Source organism: Acinonyx jubatus, chromosome D1, assembly GCF_027475565.1.
Source record: "Acinonyx jubatus isolate Ajub_Pintada_27869175 chromosome D1, VMU_Ajub_asm_v1.0, whole genome shotgun sequence".
Taxonomy (NCBI): Eukaryota; Metazoa; Chordata; class Mammalia; order Carnivora; family Felidae; genus Acinonyx; species Acinonyx jubatus.
This window is the reverse complement of record NC_069390.1, coordinates 60,824,494-60,846,864: the sequence shown is the minus strand read 5'-3', so window position 1 is coordinate 60,846,864 and position 22,371 is coordinate 60,824,494. Positions and strand designations below refer to the sequence as shown.

Genomic DNA, 22,371 nt, shown 5'->3' with positions numbered 1-22,371 from the left:
AATAGGAGGGTTATATAACATCAATGGCTTTCCAAGTCTTTGGACTATGACCCACAGCATAGAATTCATGGGGTGTCTTCACTCAGGACACACCCCCCACTCACACTGGGAGATGGGTATGGTTGAGGATGGGATAGCCCAGGTCTCTCCAGGAGGGGCATCTAGCCCAACCTCAGGGACAGGGTGGCAGAGGGGGCCTCAGAGGTTTCAGAGAAGCCAAGAGGCCCGAGCTAAGGATTAAAGAAAGGGGAACCACACAGGCAAGATTGGCGAAGAAAGGCCAGCAGGTGAGAACCTCATTTGAAAGCAGCAGCGTTGTGCTCTAGAAACTGCCTGCGCAGAGTCGAAGTTGAGGATATGTGTGGGGAATGTGGGAGAGGATCCAGAAGAGGTGGGGACAGGGACCAGACGGTGAGGAGCCTCTGTGCCCTGACGAGATGTGTCCAGGGTGAAAAGGTAACCATTCATGAGATCCATGGAGGCAGGAATCGCCTGTCGCCTTGGAGACAGAGGAGGACACGCAGGCAGGTGCGGCCACGGATGTCAGTGTATCCCACGACTGTGTTTTACAGCACTCCCTTGTGCCACCTTCAAAGAAGACTTTCAGAGAATGCTCCAGACCTAGGCCTGGCTGAAGGCGGGAACTGGAGAGATGAGTAAGAAAAAGTTCCCAGCCTTGCGGTTCTGCCAGTGGACTGACAGGTCAAGACCAAACACAAATTTGACATAGTAGTTAGTTACTGTTCCAGGGCAGAATGTCCCAAACTGTGTTCCAGAATGCCTCAGCCCTACAAAGTGTTGTTAAGAAAGAGAAGGAGGAGGGTTTCTTCTGGAGCCATCTGAGAAGTGCTGTATACTGAACTGCCCCTGCTAGATCTCACTTCCACCAGCATACTCAAGGCTCTGAGAAGTCCTGTAGTGAGGATGCTAACCTAATGTCGCTCAAACTTATTTGTCCGGAACCCCTTTTAAATGTTTATTTATTTACTTTGAGAGAGACAGAGAGCACAAGCAAGGCAAAGGCAAAGAGAGAGAATCCCAAGCAGGCTCTGTGCTCAGCCCAGCACGGGGCTTGAGCCCACAACCGTGAGATCATGACCTGAGCCGAAATCAAGAGTTGGACTCTCCACCGACTGAGCCACCCACGCACCCCTGTCCAGAACCCCCCCCTTTTTTTTTGCATATGATTTCAAATCCCTCTCTTTTTCAGGACTTGTCTTAGGAAACACTAACCCAGAGAATGGCCTGAAGGTTGGGAGCTCTGATGAAGGAGAAAAGGACTCTGTCTGCATGAGAGAGGACAGAGAGAGTTTTCCAGAGAGGGAGATTTTGTGTGCATTATATAAGACCTAGTCTGAGACCGGCAGGGAGTCTGGCCCCCATCAAGTGCCGCTAAATAATTAATAAATGAAGGAATGGCTACTGTGTTTGCTGGTGAGAAGAACCCCGAGTTCTCAGCAAGGGCTGGAGATGGAGGGCACACGTTAGCAATGGTGTTGAGCTAACCAATGGCGGTTAGATGTAGGGTCTCTTTCCTCTTACTTGCCCCCCTCTCTTGACTGTTTCAGAAAAGGCATTAGGAGACAGCAAAGGCAAAGGGGTGGAGGGTCACATCTCTAGAGCCAGACTGCCTGGGGTTGAGTCCCAGCTCTATCACGTCCCAGCTGGCTCCTTAACTCTTCTGTGTTTCAGTACCTCTCCCCGTAAGATGGACCTCAAAATAGTGCCCAGGGTTCAGGGTTAATACAGTCAGGGTCCTGAGCTGGCGGGGGGGGGGGGGGGGGGGAGGGCGGCAGGTGGTAGGCTCCACTTAAGTGCTAGCCTTTCTTCTTTGCTGGCTTCTTCCGCTGGGTCCCTCCCACAGCCCCTGTCTGGGTTCCCTTTCCACTTGCCCAGCGGACTGCAGATCCTTGGATTCCTGAACGAGGTATTCTGTACACTTCTCCCCCGCCCCGGCATTGGGAAGGGCCAGGATGATGTTTCTTCATTTTCCATAGTCAGGGCTGTTTGAGGTAAGGCTCAGGTTCCACTCCCGGGTATTAGTGCTTAGCCGCTCCGGCTGAGTAAATATTTCTGAGGAAGTCCAGCACATCTATTATTAATTTACTGCAAGCAGTTGCAGTACGTTCCATAATCGCTTCTGCCTACAGATGTTTTTGTAGGCCGTGCAGAGTTCTCCTGGCCTTAATGCTTTTCCAGGGATGTGGTGGTTATCGGTCTCCGCTGCCTTTGTCTCCCTGGGGAAGGGTGGCCAGTGGTGCAGGGTGCACATTGGGCCCTATCATTCTGGCCATGGAGCTCATGGAATCTTTTCTTTACACCCCCTACTCTCAGCTTCATAGCTGGCTTAGTGGCCAGAAACCCCGGTGTCATCCTTGAGAGCACCCTCTCTGCCATGGCCCCATGTCCAGTTGGTCACCAGGTCCTAGTGATGCCATCTCCCAGACCTCACAAACCCAGTCCCTTCTCTCTTGTTCTGCTACCAATCAGCTCGTCCCAGCTGCCGCCCCTTCCCATCCCCCGGGTTCCTGCTTCCCTGAACCCGAAACTACATCAGGACCCCCGCTTTGCATTGCAATGGAACCCCTGCTTTTTTTAATCAAGTTTCAATCTTTATATGACCTGTTCCTGTCCAGCCGCTCTGCTGAACTGTCGTCCATGAGGATAAGGGACCAACTTCATCTTACTAATAATGCTTGATGAATAGAAATCTCCTCCCAGTTAGTGACAGACAAGACTATGCTTTCCTTTTCTCCTCCCTCCCTCCCTCCCTCCCTCCTTCCTACTTCTCCTTCCTTCTTCTTTTCTTTCCTTTTCTTAATTATAGTTGAAAGGGAGCTAATGATCGCTTAGTCAGATTTCCCAGAGGAATCTCAAGGCCACTGTGGGAAGAAAGGAAGAAAAATAGGTAGGACCTTGAACCCCCAACCTGTCACCAACCCAGAAGTTACCCTTTATCTCCTTACACGTTAGAGTTTTATTTTTGATTTTCTTTAGAGAAAGTAAAAAGTAGTTCTTTTATAGGTCTGACTCTGTAGCTGTACTTGCTAAGTTTATTTATTTATTTTTTAATGTTTTTTATGTTTTACTTATTTTTGCGAGAGAGAGCCCCAGCACAGCACGGGAGGGGCAGAGAGAGAGAGAGGGAGACACAGAATCTGAAGCAGGCTCCAAGCTCTGACCTGTCAGCACAGAGCCCGACGTGGGGCTCGAATCCACGAAACCGCGAGATCATGACCTGAGCCAAAGTCAGACGCTTAACTGACTGAGCCACGCAGGCACCCCATATACTTGTTAAGTTTAAAGCAGTAAGCACCCTTATTGCTATGTGACCTTGAACAAGTTATGGAAGCTCTCCAGGGTCAGTCTTATCATCTGCAGAATGGGGTAATGGCAATGTCTACCTCAGAGATTTGTTGGATTAACAAGTAAAGTACCTAGAATAATGCCCAACACATGGTAATGTGTTTAGTTGGTTACTGTGGTTATGGTTGTGATCATCTCCATTCATGAAACCATGCATTGGAGGTCTGCACTTCCATTTGCCTGGAGCATGTCCAAATCTCCCAGTGGTTAGCATTTATACTTTCAGCTTTCACTGGCTGAGCCACATATAAGGCAGAAAGCTGCCATGGATTCAATAATGTCTGAACTCAATGTGTGTTCGTCATAACAGCTCCTACATACGTTGTGCAAGATATTGATTCAGTTATAGACAACGCATGGTGAGCCAACATACAGGTTCCTGGGTGTCCCAGTAAAAAACACCCCCCAATTAGAAAACTCTGATCTGGATTATTGCTGTTTCCACCGGAAACATGTTCACGCACACGGTAGGCACTAATATTGATTAAACAAGTAACTGGATGGATGGACGGATGGATGGATGGATGGTTGAATGAATAGATGGATGAGGCTGTTTCACATTTTCCTCTTGATTTACTTCAAGCATGATAATTGTATATGTGTGTTAATGTGGATGTATCTATGAACATTTGCAGAGAAAGCCCCAGCTATTTCTGTCCCAGGGAAGAAGATAGTCATAGTTATGTAGTTTGCATATCTCCCCATTTTTTTAGTTTACAAGGTCATTCTTCACTGGAGCCCTTTCAGCTGTCCAGCATTAACAAAAGATAAGCACTCCTTCTGCCTCTTCCATGCCTTCCTCCTCCAACAAGGAGAGCTTTGTGCTGGGAAGATTGCCTATGGATACTTCTTTCCCAAGGCCCCACAGCCTTGTCTGGCTTCTATCAAGAGTATTGATGGGGGAGTGGGAACACAGTTGAATTCAGGGAGCGGTGCCCATGGCCTGGTGCCAGCTCAACAAATCAGGCTGGGGTAGATAATTCAGTGTCTCTTCTGGGATATAGGCAGCCTGTTCACCTGACCGGTTATCCAGCTGTCTGCAGCCAGCACCCTGGAAGTCATCAAGCTCTGGTTTCCCAGGGTCTCTTGCTCAAGGCCCAGGAGGGGAAGCTAGGCTGGAGCAAATGGTGAGAGATGGCAGGCAGAAGGACAGGTAGCCAGCGTGAGGGTGTGAAGAATCTTACGCAGTAGTTGTAGGCAGCTGCTGTGGCTACTGTGTCCAGGGCTTCAGTTCACTAATGAGATTAAAATGCCAACAGCCTGCCTCTACACACACTTACTTAGGAACACATTGGCTTGAACTGCTTAATGAGTGTTAGTCAGGAATCTAAGAAAGGCCTGGGCAGGCAGGCGCCTGGCTGATTCCTTGTTGATTAGAATACTAAATGTGTCACCCTTTGAAAGCCCTCAATTGCTTGGAGAGCAAACCCAGGGTTGAGATTTCCTGGTAACCCTTGCATTCCCACTGTTTCCAGATGTTTATAAGTCAGTAAGCTGATCTAAGGAAAGAATGGTTAATGAGGATGTTTTGACAATGACAGGGACAACAATAATGATGATTATCACAGGAGTAAACAGTGGTTATCAAACCTGGCTGTCCACCAGAAACACCCACGGATTGGTTTGTTTGTTTTTTGAAAACACAGCCTCCAAGGCCCTATCCCTAGTGATTTTACTTCTCCAGGCATGGGGGCCCAGGAATCTATACGCTTCATAAGTGCACTGGATGATTCTGATGTTCCTGGCTGTACCCTGGCTTTGGGAACTGCTGCTCCGTGGAAGGAGAGCACATTGGACCCACACTGGTATCTGACTGTTACTTCCTAAGCTGCATGGCATTGTGCCTATTGCTTAGTCACTCATAATCCTCTAAAAGGGATTATGTAAAATGGTGCAGCCACTATGGAAAGCAGTGTAATGATTCCTTAAAAAATTTGACATAGAATTACCATACGATAAAGCAATTCCACTTCTGGGTATATACCCCCCAAAATTGAAAGCAGGGACTTGAAGAGGTATTTGTATGTACATGTTCATAGCCACATTAGTCACAACAGCCAAGGGATAAAAGCAACCCAAGTGTCCATCAATGGATAATAAATAAAGGAGATGTAGCATATGCATACACGGAGTATTAGCCTTAAAAAAAGGAAGGAAATTCTGACACCTGCCACCATGTGGGTGAACCTTGAGGACATTATTCTAAGTGAAATAAGCCAGTCACAAAAGGACAAATACTGTATGATACACTTATATGAGGCACCTACAATAATCAAATCATAGAGACAGAGAGTAGAATGGGATGTAGCAAAAGCAATTCTAAGAGGGAAGTTCATAGCAATAAACACCTATGTTAAGAAGCAAGAAAGATCCCAAATAAGCAACCTAATGCCACACTTAAGGGAGCTAGAAAAAGAACAAAGTGAGTCTAAAGTTAGCAGAAGAAAGGAAAAAATAAAGATCAGAGGAGAAATAAATAGATAACACAAAAACAAGAGAAAGGATTCTCTGAACTACAAGTTGGTTCTTTGAAAAGGTAAACAAAAGTGGTAAACCCTTAGCTAGACTAACCATGGAAGAAAGACAAAGAACCCAAATCATAAAAATTATAAATGAAAAAGGAGATATTTCAGTTACTACCACAGAAATTGAGGAGGTCATAGAGGCTACTATGAGCAACTATATGCCAACAAACTGGGCAATCTAGAAGAAATGGAAAAATCTTAGAAACATACAGTTTACCAAGACCAATCAAGAAGAAACAGAAAATTTGAATACGCCAATCATTAGTAAGGGGATTGATCAGTAATCAGAAATCTTCCAACAACAACAAAAAAAAAGCCCAGGACCAGATGGCTTCCCTGATGAGTTTTACCAAACTTTTTTTCCCCCTCTCCCTCTCTCTGTATTTTTTTTAATGTTTATATATTTTTGAGAGAGAGAGAAGGAGACAGAGCATGAGTAGGGGAGGGGCAGAGAGAGAGGGAAACACAGAATCCGAAGCAGGCTCCAGGCTCTGTCTGAGCTGCAGCACAGAGCCCAACACGGGTCTTGAACTCACAAACCGTGAGATCATGACCTAAGCTGAAGTTGGATGCTTAACTGACTGAGCCATGCAGGTGCCCCAAATTATACCAAACTTTTCAAGAAGGATTAACACCAATCCTTTCCAAACTCTTCCAAAAAAAAAATAAATAAATAAAAGAGGAGTGAATACTCCCAAACTCATTTAATAACCAGCATTATCCTGATACCAAAACCAGAAAAAGACATTACTGGAGAAACAAAACAAAACAAAACACTACAGGCCAATATCCCCAATAAATATAGGTACAAACATTCTCAATAAAATACTAGCAAATGAATCCAAAAGCACATTAAAAGTATTATTCACAATGATCATGTGGGATTTATCCCAGGGATACAAGGTTGGTTCAACATACATAAATCAATTAACATGATATATCACATAATAGAATGAAAGAATCACGATCATCTCAATAGATGCAGAAAAAGCATTTGATAAAATTCAACATCCATTCATGGTAAAAACTCTTAACAAATTAGGCATAGAAGGAACAGATCTCAACATATAAAAACCATATATGATAAGCCCACAGCTAGTATCATACTCAGTGGTGAAAAGTTGGAAGATTTTCATCTACAGATGAAACAAGCAAATACAGAACAAAACATGAGTGCCCAATTTTACCACTCTTATTCAATATAGTACTTAAAGGTCTAGCTAAAGCAGTCAGACAAGAAAAAGAAAGAAAAGTTTTCAGAATTGGAAAGGGAAGAAATAAAATTGTTTCTATTTGCAGATGACATGATTTTATATAAACTCCTAAAGACTCTGCCAAAAACAAAAAGAGAGAGAGAGAGAGAGAGAGAGAGAGAGAGAGAGAAAGAAAGAGAGAGAGAAAGAAAGAAAGAAAGAAAGAAAGAAAGAAAGAAAGAAAGAAAGAAAGAAAAGAAAGAAAGAAAGAAAGGAAGGAAGAAACCAACCTGTGAGGTCTAATCAATGAATTCAGTAAAGTTTCAGGATGCAAAATTAACATACAAAAATCAGTAGTGTTTCAGGGTGCCTGGGTGGCTTAGTTGATTGAGCATCTGACTTCGGCTCAGGTCATGATCTCATAGTTCAGGAGTTCGAGTCCCACATCTGGCTCGCTGCTGTCAGCACAGAGCCTGCTTTGGATCCTCTGCCCCTTGGATTCTCTGCCCCTTCCCCGCTCATGCTCTCTGTCTCAAAAATGAATAAACATTTTTAAAAAATCAACAGTGTTTCTATATACTAACAACAAATTTTCTGAAAAAGAAATAAAGCAATCAATCCCACTGACAATAGCATCAAAAACGGTAAAATATTTAGGAATACATTTAACTAAGGAGGTGCAAGATCTGTACTCTGAAAACTATAAGACACTGATGAAAGAAATCGAAGAAGACACAAATAAATGGAAAGGTATCCTGTGTTCATGAATTCAAAGAGTTGATATTATTAAAATGTTCATACTATCCAAAGCCATCCACAGATTCAGTACAATCTATCAAAATTCCAGTGGCCCTTTTTACAGAAGTAGAAAAAGCACCCCTAAAAATTTATATGGAACCACAAAAGATCCTGAATAGCCAAAGACATCCGAGTAAGAACAAAGCAGCAGGCATCAAACTTCCTAATTTTGAGCTATATTATAAAGTTATAGTCATCAAAACGGTGTGTTATTGGCATAAAAACAGAGAAATAGACCAATGCAAAAGAGTTGATAGCCCAGAAATAAACCTAAACATATATAGATAACAAATAGTTTACAAGGGAGCCATGAACAGTCAATAGAGAAAAGACAATAAAGACAGTCTCTTCAATAAGTGGTGCTGGGAATAACTGGATAGTCACATGTAATAGAATGAAACTGGACCCATCTCTTACACCACTCTAAAAAATAACTCAAAATGGATCAAAGACTTAAATGTAAGACCTGCAACTAGAAGAACACAGAGGGAAAAAGCTCTTTGCCGTGGGGCTTGATAACGCTTTCTCGGATGTGACACCCAAAGCACATGCAACAATATGAAAAATAAACAAGTAACACTTCAAATTGAAATGCTTCTGCACAACAAGAGAAACCCTCAACAAAGTAAAAAGACAACCCACAGAATGGGAAAAGATAATTGCAAACCATTTATCTGATAAGGGGTTAATATCCAAAATATATAAAGAATTTATATAACTCAATAACAAAAACAAACAAGCAAACAAACAAAACAACAACCCAATTACAAAATGGGCAAAGGACCTTAACAGACATTTCAGTAGGTACATGAAAAGATACTAACATCATTCGTCATTAGGGGAATGCAAATTAAAACCACAACGAGATACTACCTCACACCTAGAATGGCCACAATCAAAAAGATGAGATAACAATTGTTGGCATCTGTGTGTGTGGAGTGTGTGCATATTTATTGGTGGGTATGTAGACATACACAGAATATTATTCAACCATAAAAAAACAAGGAAATCATACCATTTGTGGCAAAATGGATGAACTTTGAAGGCATTAATGATAAATGAAATAAATCAAAAAGACAAAGGGGCACCTGGGTGGCTCAGTTGGTTAAGCGTCCGACTCCTGACTTCGGCTCAGGCCGTGGTCTGATGGTTCATGGGATCAAACCCACTTCAGGCTTTGCACTGACAGCACAGAGCCTGCTTGACATTCTCTCTCTCTCCCTTTCTCTCTGCCCTTCCCCTGCTCATGTGCTCGCTCTCTCTTTTTCTTTCTCTCTCTCTCAAAATAAATAAACATTTTAAAAAAAGACAAAGACAAATACCGTATTATCTTACTTGTAGTTGAGATCTAAAACAACAACAACAACAACAACAACAACAACAGCAACAAAAACCCAAACCAGAAAAACAAGCAGAGTCACAGAAAAAGAGACCAGACTTTTGGTTACCAGAGGCAGAAGGTGAGGATGAGAAGAATTGGAGGAAGATGGGCGAAAGGTACCAGATGTCCAGTCATAAGCACTAAGGATGTAACGAGCAACATGATGACCAGAGCTAACACTTCCCTGTTAGATACATAGGGAAGTGGTGACGAGAGTAGGTCCTAAGAATCCTCATCACAAGTAGAATTTGTTTTTCCATTTGTCTTTTCTTTTTATCATATCTGTGTGAAAAGATGGATTTCAGCTAAGCCTGCTGTGGGAATCGTCTCACAATATATGTAAATCAAATCATCATGCTATACTCCTTAAACTTTTACAGTGATATGTATCAATTGCTTATCAAGAAAATGGAAAAAAATTAATGAAAACTTATTAAGTTTTTGAGCATAAGTATAAAGTACTTATATCAGATCTGTGGTAAACATTTTACACAATCCCTAGTTTGCCCTAAAATGTCCTATGAAGTCTATATTATCATCACTGTTTTACAAATAAGGAAAACTGAGTCCAGTGACTTGTGGGTCCAAGGCAACATGGTTGACGTCATTCAAGAATCAGAACCTGAAGTCTATCTGGCATCAGTGTATTTTTGACTCCAGCAGATTTACTATGTAGGAGGTAAATCAGGGATGATTATTCATTTTCAGAAACAAAATCATTTACTTGCTTTACAGAAGTCCTTTGAAAAGCAACTCTCACGTAGTACGTTTACCGTAAAACCTTGATTATAAAGATTCATCTGGGGAGAGCATTTTCAAGAATAATCTTTCCCATCTGTGTGGCTATAAAACTGTATCAGAACACTGTCACAGGTATTATGTTAAACATCAACTTGACTTAGACAAAAACTTTTCACTCTTTCCTCTATAGTAATACCGTCTATTTGGTATTTATTGGTGGTTAAAAAAAACAAACAAACGGGCTTTGGTATTAAATTGGCATCCCAGCTTTACTGCTTATTAGCTGTGTGAACTAAGGCAAGCTACTTAGCCTCTCTGAATCTCAGTTTCTTCATCTGTGCAGTAGGCATTATTTTTTTAATTTTTTTAATGTTTATTTTATTTTTGAGAGAGACAGAGACAGTGTGAGTGGGAGAGGGGCAGAGAGAGAGAGGTAGACACAGAATCTGAAGCAGGCTCCAGGCCCCAAGCTATCAGCACAGAGCCTGACGTGGGGCTTGAACTTGTGAACTGCGAGATCATGGCCTGAGCTGAAGTCAGTCGCTCAACTAACTGAGCCACCCAGGCACCCCAAGTGCAGTAGGCATCATAATTGGGGTTTTATATATAATGAATGTTAAACCCTTGTCCCTGAGTGTCACACAAGTGAGGAATGGCATTTGTAATTTACCATGTTCATCCAACTCCCCTCTAAGAATAATTTGGCTTGCTATGTAGGAAACTATAGTCAGATTAATGGGAAGAGATTTTTTTTTCCATTGTCAATTAATACATTGACATTCTGCTTTGTATTTCAGTCTCATGTGAACTTTCCGAGTGTCCTCAAATCCCATTAACACGAGGACACCGATGGATTTGAGTTTCTGGAAAAGCCAATCTAATATCCTAACCCTAAGGTAGAGAAAAATCCCTATATTCTGCTTCTGTTGCCTCAGTTTCCTGACCTTGCTCACAAGATTCTGGTGGTCTTGGCCAGTACCCTAGAATGCCCAACTAGGAATAGCATGTGAGGCCAGCTAGGCTGCACCCTCTTGTAGACACTAGGGATTCTCAAGAACAAGGGCAGTTAGATATTGAGATCTGGAGTTCAAGAAAGAGGTCAGGGCTGAAGAGTAAGAGTCAGGTTGCAGGCCCCAGAGTAGAAGCAATTATCCAGGAGAGGGGTAGCATGAGAAGAAAAGACCAGATTGAGTTTGTTGCAGTGATTCAGGGGAAGTGCAGACCTGAGTCAGTCCGTGGTAGTGGGAACAGAAGGCAAGTTATGAAGGTACAGTCAATATGATGTGGTTTCCGCTAGTTTTAGGGTTAGAAAAAAGACGTCAAGATAATTCAGAACTAATTCCAGCCCCAGCCCTGTCCTCTGCCCATCCCAGGTGAAATATGTCCCTCCTCATTTATGCCCCCTCTGAGTTTCTCCATAGCAAACCCCACAGTGTATTGTAATTGTCTGTCTATGTATCTACATCTCCCACATTTCCATCATCCAAGGGCTTACTGACTTCCTTCCAGGTCCTGAATCAAACAGTGTTCCCCCCTCCTCCAGGCCTCTGTCTCCCTTATCCTGATTCATTTCTCTTCACAGCACTAGCCACACAGATATTGCATGTCTCCCCTGGCCAGCACTGCAGTTCCAGAGAGCAGGGACTTGGCCTAGCCTGCTTTGTTTATGACTGTGTTCTTAGCACCTAGAAGAGTACTCGAGGTGTTCAGTGAACATTTGTTAAGTCTCCCTGGACTCTTCACATCCCCGACTGCATGTCCCCAGTTCACATGATGTGGCCTCCTAACCATCTTGGCCACAGCCTGAAGACCTCACCCCACACAGCAGTCCAAAGGCTGTCTGCACTGTTTTGTTCTGAATAATTGGGCTGTGATTCCCTTGATGAAGACACCCTGATAAACAGGTTCACTTATATAATTTGTGGGGCACAATGTGAAATAAAAATGTGTATCCCTTTTAAAAATTATTGAGAATTGGGGGGCGCCTGCTTGGCTCAATCAGTTACGTGACTTTGGCTCAGGTCATGATCTCACGGTTCACGAGTTCAAACCCCGCATCTGGCTCTGTGATGACAGCTTGGAGCCTGGAGCCTGCTTTGGATTCTGTGTCTCCCTCTCTCTCTGCCACTGCCCTGCTTATTCTCTCTCTCTCTCTCTCTCTCTCTCTCTCTCAAAAATAAATAAGGCATTAAAAATTTTTTTAAATATTTTCAAAAAAGTATTAAGAATTTGAAGAGAGCCACAGCGGAGCATTTAACCAAGGATGGGCCCTTCTGAGTGCAGGACCCTGTGTGACGATACAAGTCACATCTCTACAGAAAGAACCAGGGCTTAGCAGCTTGTAAATATGAAGCTTGGGGTTTCTATTTTGTCATGTAGAAAATAAGGAACTACAGGACGGTTTTGAACAGAGGTGACATTTAAAGTTTATCTCATTTCTTCCCTGACTGTAAATTATACTCATTGTGAAAATTTGCACAAGTGAAACAAGGTACAAAGCCCTGTTAATCTCTTTTTTTTCTCCTATCTCCCACCTTACAGGCACCAAATCCAAAAATAACCCATGAACATTTGGTTAATTTCCTTATCTGAGGTGGTTGTTTTTTTTTTTTTTTTCCTGATGTAACATAGTTAAGATCATACTTCAGCTGCCATTTTTGCCCTGCTTTATTCACATGACATTGTAAGAAGAGGCAGGTCAGGGGATCCCTCTTAAATGTATGCTTAGCAAGATTGGCCTGGAAGCCAGTTTACAGAGTGGGCTAGGGGCACAGGGTTGACAGCAGGGACTGAGATAGAGGTAGAGTTAGGGTCCTGGAGGAGAAAACCGGGGAGGCCCTGGATTAAGGGTTTAAGGGTAAGAGTGGAAGGAGGACAGTTTGAGAGCTGAAGCTGATAGGAGGTGACCATAATCTCTACTCCTCTTGAATTCCCTTGGTTAGTGGGAAAGAACATGAAGATCTGGCCATGTCTTTTGTAGACTCTGCAGGTGACGGCAAGCAGTGGGGCATTTCTAAAACACAACTCTTTGGCTTCTCCTTTCCAAGGTAGACCTGCCCTTCCCTTCCACCCCACCCCCCGCTGCACTCCCCGGCTCCCGGAGCTCCTACTCCCTAAGCTGGGCCCCAGAACAACCTTGGGCAATAGCAAACGGGAATCCATGGTGAGAGCAGGCATGGCGAGGTGAGGGTTCCCAACACCGGCAGATGCCTCAGGGTTTAGATTTGCCCATTTGTTGGCAATCTCCAGTGACTGTGCCTGCAAAGGGGAGAGTTAACATTGTCGCTGGATCCTTAATTGTGCATTTCATGAATTTTCATGTTTCCGCTCGCAAGCTTAATGTTGCTTTCTCGGTGAGTTTTTTTGTACTTGAGCATAAGAGCCTTGTAATTACTGAGTGTTGTGGATTGCAGAAGGTGATTAAAATGGATTTCATGAAATCGGAGTTCCCCCACCCCCCAACCCCCACTTACACCACCAGGCCCAATAGGTGGGGGAGTGAGTCAGACACAATCCCACCAAGTTCAGATAATCAGGGTATGAAGGGCATGAAGTTTCTTCTCCAGGCTTTGCCTGCCTGGGTCTTGGATTTGCTCCAAGATGGCCCTCTCTCTTCTCTTCCTCCCCCCTCCTCCTCCCTCTTCTGAATGAAGTCTAGCTGTCTCCCTGACCCCGCCGGGGCTGGCTGCTTTCTCACTCACAGCAACAATAAAACAGAGTGGATTTTCATCTTTGCTTTTGTACCGCCACTAAGTGTGTTTCATTTGCCTTCACTGTCAGCCTAGACTCCCACCTGAGAGGGTCATTCATTTTGAATAGAGGCTTGAAAATTGCTCAAACTAGCGAGGGTGTAAGAATTCCCTCTCCAGCCTCCCTTTTTCCTAAGACAAGTTGGTTGTTGATGGAAGTAAGCTCCAACCTCTACCTCACTCTGAATCAGGGAGGGCCAGGTGGTGCTCCGAGGGGGAGGGGGAGGGTTAAAGAGTCAGTGACCTAGTGGGGAGGGGGCGGGAGGGGGAGGAGTGGCCTGCAGGTTCCTGAGGGTGGGAACCCTGCCTGGAAGGAGGAGGAGGATCCTGGTGGGATCCCTGGAAAAGGAAAGCAGAGAGGCAGGGAGTCCAGCCTGGCTAAACCAGAAGATGATGCTATGGAAATGACCCTCCTTGACCAACGAGGAAACCAAGTCAACTTACCTAAGTGAGTGAGTGTGTGAGTGTGTGTGTGTGTGTGTGTGTGTGTGTGTGTGTGTGTGTAATATTAGTGCTGGAAGGGACTTGGGAAGTCATCTGAGCCAGTTCTTCCATTAAAAAAAAAATCTCTCCTTCACTTTAGCTGGCCTGGCCCAGAAGAGCCCAGGCAGCCCCTTTGTGTGAATTAGGAAATGGTACACCTTCCCTACCCAAGTAAACACAGGAGCCCAGCCCTGAGTCACCTCCCTTAACTGTATGTCCTCGAGCAGTGAGCAACCTGCCCAACCGTATGCAGTATCCCTAGAACAGAGACTGAAAGTGGGTGTCTCTGACTTCACAGCACTCCCTGTGCCCCTAACTGTACCCTCCACCATACCAAAACCCCCACCACACTGAACCCTGCCTGACTCTCTCAGAGTTTCCTTGTATCTGAGAGCTTAACCACCCATATTCTAGAATTTAATTGTTGATATTATTTACACACAAGCATATACAAATTAACAGACACAGGTATACCGCGTGAGTAAATGTGTCCTCTATAAGTATTCAAAGATGTTACTACTTGGGGTGCCTGGGTGGCTCAGTTGGTTAAGCGTCTGGCTCTTGACTTCACCTCAGGTCATGACCCCAGGGTCGTGGGATTGAGTCCCCTAACTGGGGCTCTGTGCTGAGGCTGAGGATTGAGATGCTCGCTCTCTCTCTCTCTCTCTCTCTCTCTCACTCTCACTGTGCCCCTCCCCTGCTCACATGTGCGAGTGCACACGCTTGAGCTCTCTCTGTCAAATAAAAATTAAGATTAAAATTTAAAAAATGCACAAAGATGTTACTGCTCATGGCAGAGCGTGTTCGTGCAGGGCAGGAGGTCCTCTGCGCCTCACACAAGGGATGGGATAGGTTGACACTCCTGTGGCTCATCACCTACCCTGCCTCTCTCTCCTCACACCTTACCCCTCCACCTTGAACTTCGAGGTCCCCACACAGACGGCATTTTTCATAACTCCTTCTCATTGTGTGATCCCTCTGCCTGGCGCGCTTCTCTCTCACTCATTCCATCCAGAAAATTCCTGCCAAGCTGTGCTTTGGCAGTGCTTTGCGTCTCCTCTCCAACGCCTTCCTTGACACTCCTCCTCCACCCCTCCTTTCTCTATATGACCCATGTCCTCTGTGGATTTAGCATTTGTGGCGTGCCTGGCACCATATTGTACTTGGGTTTCCATGGCAGTTCCCCACTAGACCGTGGGCTCCTGACGGTGGGCCCACAGTCTAACCCATCTCTGTGCCCCCTGTGTGCAGCACGGCCCCTGGCACATTGAGGAGGCCCCGTTTTGGTGAATGTCTTAGCCCTGAAAGAGGAAGGGAGATCCTTCACAGCACAGGCCCGGAAAGATGGCCACAGCTTAATAGCCTGGGAAAGCAGGGTCAGGTGCTTTGCTGACAAAGGGCCTGTCTCAAGGTACCCTGTCCCTGATCTCAGTGTCACCCCTCCGAAGTCAACACACCCCACCCATCCTCTGGGATGGGGAGCCTGTGAAGCAGGACAACCTGTCTTTGGCCTGAACTGTGGAACTCACCTGAAACACACAGCTTCATAGACCTGACAGGGTCTCTGGTCTCCACTTCAACTTGGGGATCCAGGAGCCCCAACGGACAGCTCTTTCCTCCACTAATCCAGCACTGTCACCACCTGGTCCTACTCAAACTGTTGACAGGGAGAGGTGGCAGCTGCTAAGACAATCCCCGTGACCCATCCTTCACCAGCACACATTCCCCAAGCACCCCCTGAGAGCCGGGCCATGGACTCTAGGCACCAGGCCAGAACTTAGCCACGCAGGCTTCCCAGTGTGCTGCAAACGAGTTATAGGGGGACACAGTTATCGATCTCCTCTGTACCGGGTAGTTAGAGGTGGCACTGCCAGGCCAATATTACCCTCTTCTCTCTCTGTGTGCTGTGAGTTGGTGAGGGTTGGACATCTACTGTAGCAGGTTTGCGGCAAATAAAACCTCGTCCTACCCTGAAGGTGGGACCATCCTATAACGCAGGGCTCTGAGAGTGATCAGCATGGAGATGTACAAAGTGTCTTGTCTGCAGACAGGGCGGACGTTATTACTTCTGCTAAACCGGTCACAGAAGACTTTACAGAAGAGGTGATATTTCAACTAGGCTTCAAAGGAGAAGTAGGAATTCACCAGCAGGAAATGTCTTTCGGGCCAGACCACGGAAGGAGGCAGGCAGAAGGCAAGGGAAGAAGTCACGACAATTTAGCAGCTGTATTAGGTACCGGTGGAGTGCTAGGTATGGATTGTCTCATTTAATCCTTTTTGCAGCCCTCTGGTTATTCCCCTTTTATGCCTGAAGGAACTGAGGCACAGAGGAGTTCAGTAATTACCCAGAGCCACACAGCTAATAGTGGCAGAGCTAGGGTTCAAAACCAAGCTTTGTTCCAGAGAGGCCATCATCTTGTAAATATCAAACTTAACGTTCCTGAGTACCTATTATTTATTTGTAAGGCACTGTAGGACACTTTCCAAATGTGGACTCATTAAACCCTCTCAGCAACCCTTTGAAACCTTTTACATGTGGGGAAACAGAGGTTTAGAGGGGTTGCCCAACTTATCCCACTCCCTTGGGGGGCTGGGCTTTGAACCCTGGCCTACCTGCCTGGAGCTCTCTCCACGGCCTCTCAGGCTCTGTCAGCCTTCTCTCACCTTGCTTCCCCGGCTAGGAGCCTCCTGGGATTATTCCCCCAGAGCTCAGTGAGAACCACTGCCTCGGAAGCCCATAAAATGAGGCTGGTTCGCATTCAGGCTGAGCAGCTCACTTCACAGGGCTGCCTCTGCCCACCTAGCAATTAGGCCGTGTCACCCCAAGCCTGCCAAGAATGCTTCATAAATACTTGTGCCCAGCCAAATTTATTGGCGAGCTATATTAATCACATTTTAAAAATAAAAAGTGAAATAAATAATAAGTGGCAATATTCTGCTTTCATAAAAACCACCTGCAGCTCCAAAAGGTAGCTGGCACCTTGCTTTCTTGAACTGTCACACGTCCCTGCTCACTGCCATAAATGTTAACATCCCTCCTTAGACAGATAACCAGCTCTGACAGGAATCCACAGATGTGTGCAAAGTGAGTCACTGCTACACTGGCATCGTCAAATGGAGACGGTGGAATTATCCTGGGCCTGCTGGGTGGCGGGGAGGAAATTACCAACTGTGAATGTTTTCCAGGCCGCGGTGGGGGAGGGGCAGGGAGGGAGGCCGAGACAAAGGGAGGACGGAGAACAGATCCTGCTCTGGACACACTCGCCAAGTGGGAACCCATTTCTGGGCCAGGTGCATGGTGGTCACCAGGCCTAATGGCCAGTGTCACTGCCAGCCTGGGAGCACCTGAGGAAAGAGGAGAGACGTTGTTTTTTATCGTGTGATTAATATTTTTACTTTTTCCGATTACAAAGTAATACCACCTACAATGATGTGTCCTTCTGAGGATACAACATTTGGAAGCACGTGACACCCTTTGCCCCTTATTGGTGATATTATTTTTGATCACATGATTAAGACGGCATATCAGTGATAGATGTATATTCACACACACACACACACATATACACAATATATAATGAATCATGGATCCATATATTAAGACATTTACATATATATGTTTTATATATGTGTGTGTGTTGTGTGTATGGAGAGAGAGAAAATGAGAGATTTCTATTAAGGAATTGGCTTGCACAACTGTAGGGCTGGCAAGTCTGAAATCCACAGGGCAGGCCAGCATTCTGGAAATGCAGGCAGGAGTTGCTCCTTCAGTTTGATGTGCAAGGTAGAGTTTTGTTCTCTGAGAAACCTCAGTGGTTGTTCTGAAAGTCTTTCAACTGATTGGATGAGGCCCACCCACATCGCTGAGGATAATCTCCTTATTTTCTTAAGGCCAACTGATTCTAGATGTTAGCCACATCCACAAAACGCTTGCACACTGTCAGCCAGAATGTTTGACTGAAGAACTGGGTACTACAGCCTAGCCAAGAACCCATAAAACTAACCATCCCAGATGGTTTCCAGTTCCCCTGTTGCCAGATTGTCCTTTGTAATAAGTAAGTATTTTATAGGGAGATACTTCAAGGCTATGTGAATATCCTGTTCTTTATCAAACCTTCCCCCCCGTCACCCCACCCAGATCTGCTACTGATTCTTGCTGGAATCGCTTTTACTATGACAGTTATATGAAGTGCTTTCCCTGGGAGAGGGGATCTGAGAACCTGGTTTCAGGACCCAGCTTTACCACTCAGTTGGTTCTGTGACCTTGGACAAGTCACCTGACTTTTCCCACGCCAGGCTCCTCCCTGCTCAAACAGGGATGACAGCACTTGACCCAAAGTCTTGGAGCACTTACTGAATGTACCAAGAAAGCGCTTCATAAATGTTTGTGGCATTGCAGGCATTAAGTGGACACATCCATGCCTCAGTGAGGTAATAGCTGATCTTATTCCGGGGCCTTATTGGTTTGGAGAGGGACCTGAGACCACTGGGAGGGTTCCTTCAGCAAAATCATCTTCTTTACCATCCTCATCGTGGGACACAGTGTCAAACTCTGCCATTAACATTGACCCAGGGAACGTTGACCCACTGTGACAGGATACATCATCTGAGAAACGTTCCCAGAGCTGGCGACATTCAAGCTGAGTGTTGAAGGACAAGGCTTGAATTCAGACGAGAGAGGACAAGTATTCCAGCTGGAAGAGGGGCATGGGCAGTGGAGAGGGCGTCGAGAAAGGGATAAGGAGAATGGCTAGTCTTGAAGCATGGGTGGGCGCTATTAAGTTTTCCAAAAGCATCACAGAGGGAGTTGTCTATTTGTATCCTTTTCCCTGCCATTGCTATTATGATTGTGATGAGCATTACTATGTCAAGTCATGTGTATGTACGCTCTTGTAGACATAGTCGAAAGCAAGCCATTGTTCTGAAGCAGCATGGCGTGGGGGTTATGATACGGACTCTGGGGCCAGACTGCTTAAGATCAAATCCCAGCTCTGGCAACCTAGTGTTTGCAGGACCCTGAGAAAATTGGTTAACCACTCCCTGCCTCAGCTTCCTCATCTGTAACGTAGGGGTGGGAATCATAGTAACTTCCTCATAGAATTATAGTGATGAATGAATGAGTTCATGTTTCTTCAGGCCTTAGCATAGTGCTGGTGGGCACAGAGTAGATGATGTGTACTTGTTTGATAATCAAGAAAATATATTTTAGATATTTACTCGCTGGTCAAAAACTTACTGTTTTCGTTAAGCTGTGCAACAACATATCGTTAATGCTCCCATCTGTCGTCAGTCTGCTTACATTCCAGTTTACTTGGCTGCCACAGTGAAAGGTAATCCCTAACCTGCTGCCAAGGAGAGAAGCAGAAGTTGGAGATCAGAAGATGGGAGTTCTGGTCCCATCTCTGCCATTACCCTGCACTACAACCTTGGACAAGTCACTGTCTCTGTCTCAGCCTCAATTTTTCTATCTGTACAGTGGGAAAACTGAGCTGGACGATCTCAAAGAGCACCACCAACCCTACCTCTTGAGTGGTGGTGACCTTGCCACGGCTCTCATTTCAGGGACAGGCTGGGGACTGGTGTCCATCCAGCACTGACTGTACTCCAGGCGCTGCGAGGCGCCCTCCTCATGTGCTGTCCTGTGTGGTCCTCACAGCAACCCCGCGATGAAAGTGTGTCATTTTCACATTACAGTTGGAGACACCAAGGCTCTGGGAGGTCAGGTGGCCAGGCTGCTCACTCCGCTGACATGGAGCACAGCCGGGACCCCAGTCTGGGAGTGCCCATCCCCACACACCTCCTTTCTGTTAGGCTGGCTTCCTCCCCAGCGGGTACTCAGCAAAGGTTTAGTGGAGTGAGTGAGTGAGTGAGTGAATGAGCAGATGCATTCTTGCTCTTTTATGTTTGGGGAAATTTCTCCTCCTCCCCCTCCTCCCCCTCCTCCTCCTGCTCCTCCCCTCTCCTCCTCCCCCTCCTCCTCCTCCTTCCACTCCTCCTCCTCCTCCCCCTCCTCCGCCTCCCCCTCTTCCCTCTCCTCCCCCTCCTCCTCCTTCCCCTTCTCCCACTCCTCCTCCTCCTCCCCCCTCCTCCCGCTCCTCCTCCTCCCTCTCTTCCCTCTCCTCCCCCTCCTCCTCCTCCCCCTCCTCCTCCTCTCCTCCTCCCCCTCCTTCTCCTCCTTCTCCTCCTTCCACTCCTTCTCCTCCTCCCCCTCCTCCACCTCCCCCTCTTCCCTCTCCTCCCCCTCCTCCTCCTTCCCCTTCTCCCACTCCTCCTCCTCCTCCCCCTCCTTTTCCTCCCCCCCTCCTCCTCCCCCTCCTCCTCCTCCCCCTCCTCCTCCTCCCCCTCCTCCCCCTTCTCCTCCTGCTCCTCCCTCCTCCTCCTCCTGCTCCTCCCCCTCCTCCACTCTCTCCTCCTCCTCTCCCTCCTCCCCTCCTCCTCCTCCTGCTCCTCCCCCTCCTCCTCCTGCTCCTCCCCCTCCTCCCTCTCCTCCTCCTCTCCCTCCTCCCCCTCATCCTCCTCTCCCTCCTCCCCCTCATCCTCCTTCCCTTCCTCCTGCTCCTCCTCCTCCCCCTCCTCCTCCTCCCCCCTTCCCTCTCCTCCCCCTCCTCCTCCTCCCCCTCTTCCCTCTCCTCCCCTTCCTCCTGCTCCTCCTCCTCCTCCCCCTCCTCCCCCTCCTCCTACTCCAGGTAGCTAGGCTTCCTGCCTTTGTCACTTATGAGCTGTGTGACTTGGAGCAGATGATTTAACTTTGCTTGGTCTATAAAAGAGGGAAAATAATTCCTACTTGATGCAACTACCTTGAGGGTTAAAAAAGAGCTCGGCTGAAACACGAGCAGAGTGACTAAATTCTAGGTAATTGGAAAAGAATAAGGTAACTTCTTGTTTGCCGTTGTGTGAATCAGTGGTTTTCAGATTTTCGTGGAAAAGTAAAATTCCAGTATAAAGTTGCCAACTTTGTGTTTTGCTAAGTAAGCCAATTAAATAAGAGAATTCCTAATAGTAACTAGAGTGTGCCCAGCCCTGAGCCGGTTCTCCCAATCACCCAGCCGCATGATTACCTCACTGATGCAGAGGGCTGCCCAGAATCAGCCCTTTACCTGTCTGGTTTAGGTCAGTATCTGCCAAGGTGAAGTTTAGGGTCTCTTTAGGTGGGCCCCATAAGGCTGAAGCTGGCTAGATGGGAGAAGAGGGGAAATGGGCATTTACCAGGCTGGGTTACTCGGCAGGCCTCTCCGGCTCTACCCTGATACAATGGAAAAGCTTCTGAACTAGGAATCAGAAGGTATAGATTCAGCCTCTCCCCTGCCTCCTGTTTGCTCTATGAACATGTCCTTTCCTGCCCTGAGCCTCAGTTGACCCATTTGTGACATAAGGGTTACTGTAATGACCTTGCTTGGCCAACCTCCCAAGGCTGTTGTGAGGATCCAGTATGTGTATCATAGCCTGTGCTGTGCTCTTTACATATGAAGGATCAGCACCACTGATATCTGACAGCAGTGAAGGCAGTTGAGGCCAGAGCTGGGAGGGGCAGGGAGAATTGGATTCTGATGGTGTAAACCTACAGGGTGGGTCCATCCTTTGTTACTGAGTTTCCACTTGGGAGAATTGTACCCAGTGTCAGACTGGATTTGTCTGGGGACACAGACGATATGAATCGCAAGGAAGCAGCGACACAAATGGAGTTCCAAATGAAGCCAAATAATTTTCATTGGTCTTACACTAGCTATTAACTATGTTGAGAGGGAGAAAAGAGTGTTTTCACCCTTTTGACCTGAAATTGGGGTTAGTTGGTAGCTCACACCTGTGCTATATTAAGTTGTGGGTTCCATCAGGGGTAATTACAGAATATAATTATGAACTGCACTCTGCATGTATATATCTACATGTTTCAAGATACAACCTCTCAAGATAGTTTGACCTACCTAGATAGTTCATTTTTCACAAAGAAGGCCTAGCATAAGCCTGCTACAATCAAGCCTATAATGGATACACCAGGAGGCTATTAGAAAGGACTTAGGACCTTCACAGGGCTTCTGGGTCAAGTGCTGGGTCCCTGGGAGACTTTATAAATCTCTCCAATTAGACAGTGGTAGTGGCCCAAGTGAGGGAGATGGGCCTGCTTCTTATCTTTTCCT

At 46.1% G+C, this 22,371-nt stretch overlaps 1 protein-coding gene and 1 long non-coding RNA gene across 7 annotated transcripts in view; one reads left to right on the top strand and one right to left on the bottom strand.

The window, feature by feature from the left end:
- The window catches only part of TENM4 (teneurin transmembrane protein 4), a 2,866,770-nt gene that overhangs the window by 2,427,076 nt on the left and 417,323 nt on the right, over window positions 1-22,371 (top strand). The gene's annotated exons all lie outside the window — the stretch shown is intronic.
- Window positions 16,748-20,184, bottom strand: LOC128311653 (uncharacterized). Of its 2 annotated transcripts, none has more exons than XR_008290166.1 (4): window positions 19,759-20,184; window positions 19,473-19,581; window positions 17,496-17,581; window positions 16,748-17,370 (listed from the first exon to the last, which is right to left on the bottom strand). It is a non-coding gene; the product is annotated as an uncharacterized LOC128311653 (long non-coding RNA). The 2 variants fall into 2 exon arrangements; XR_008290167.1 differs by having other exon boundaries at window positions 19,473-19,578; window positions 19,759-20,183.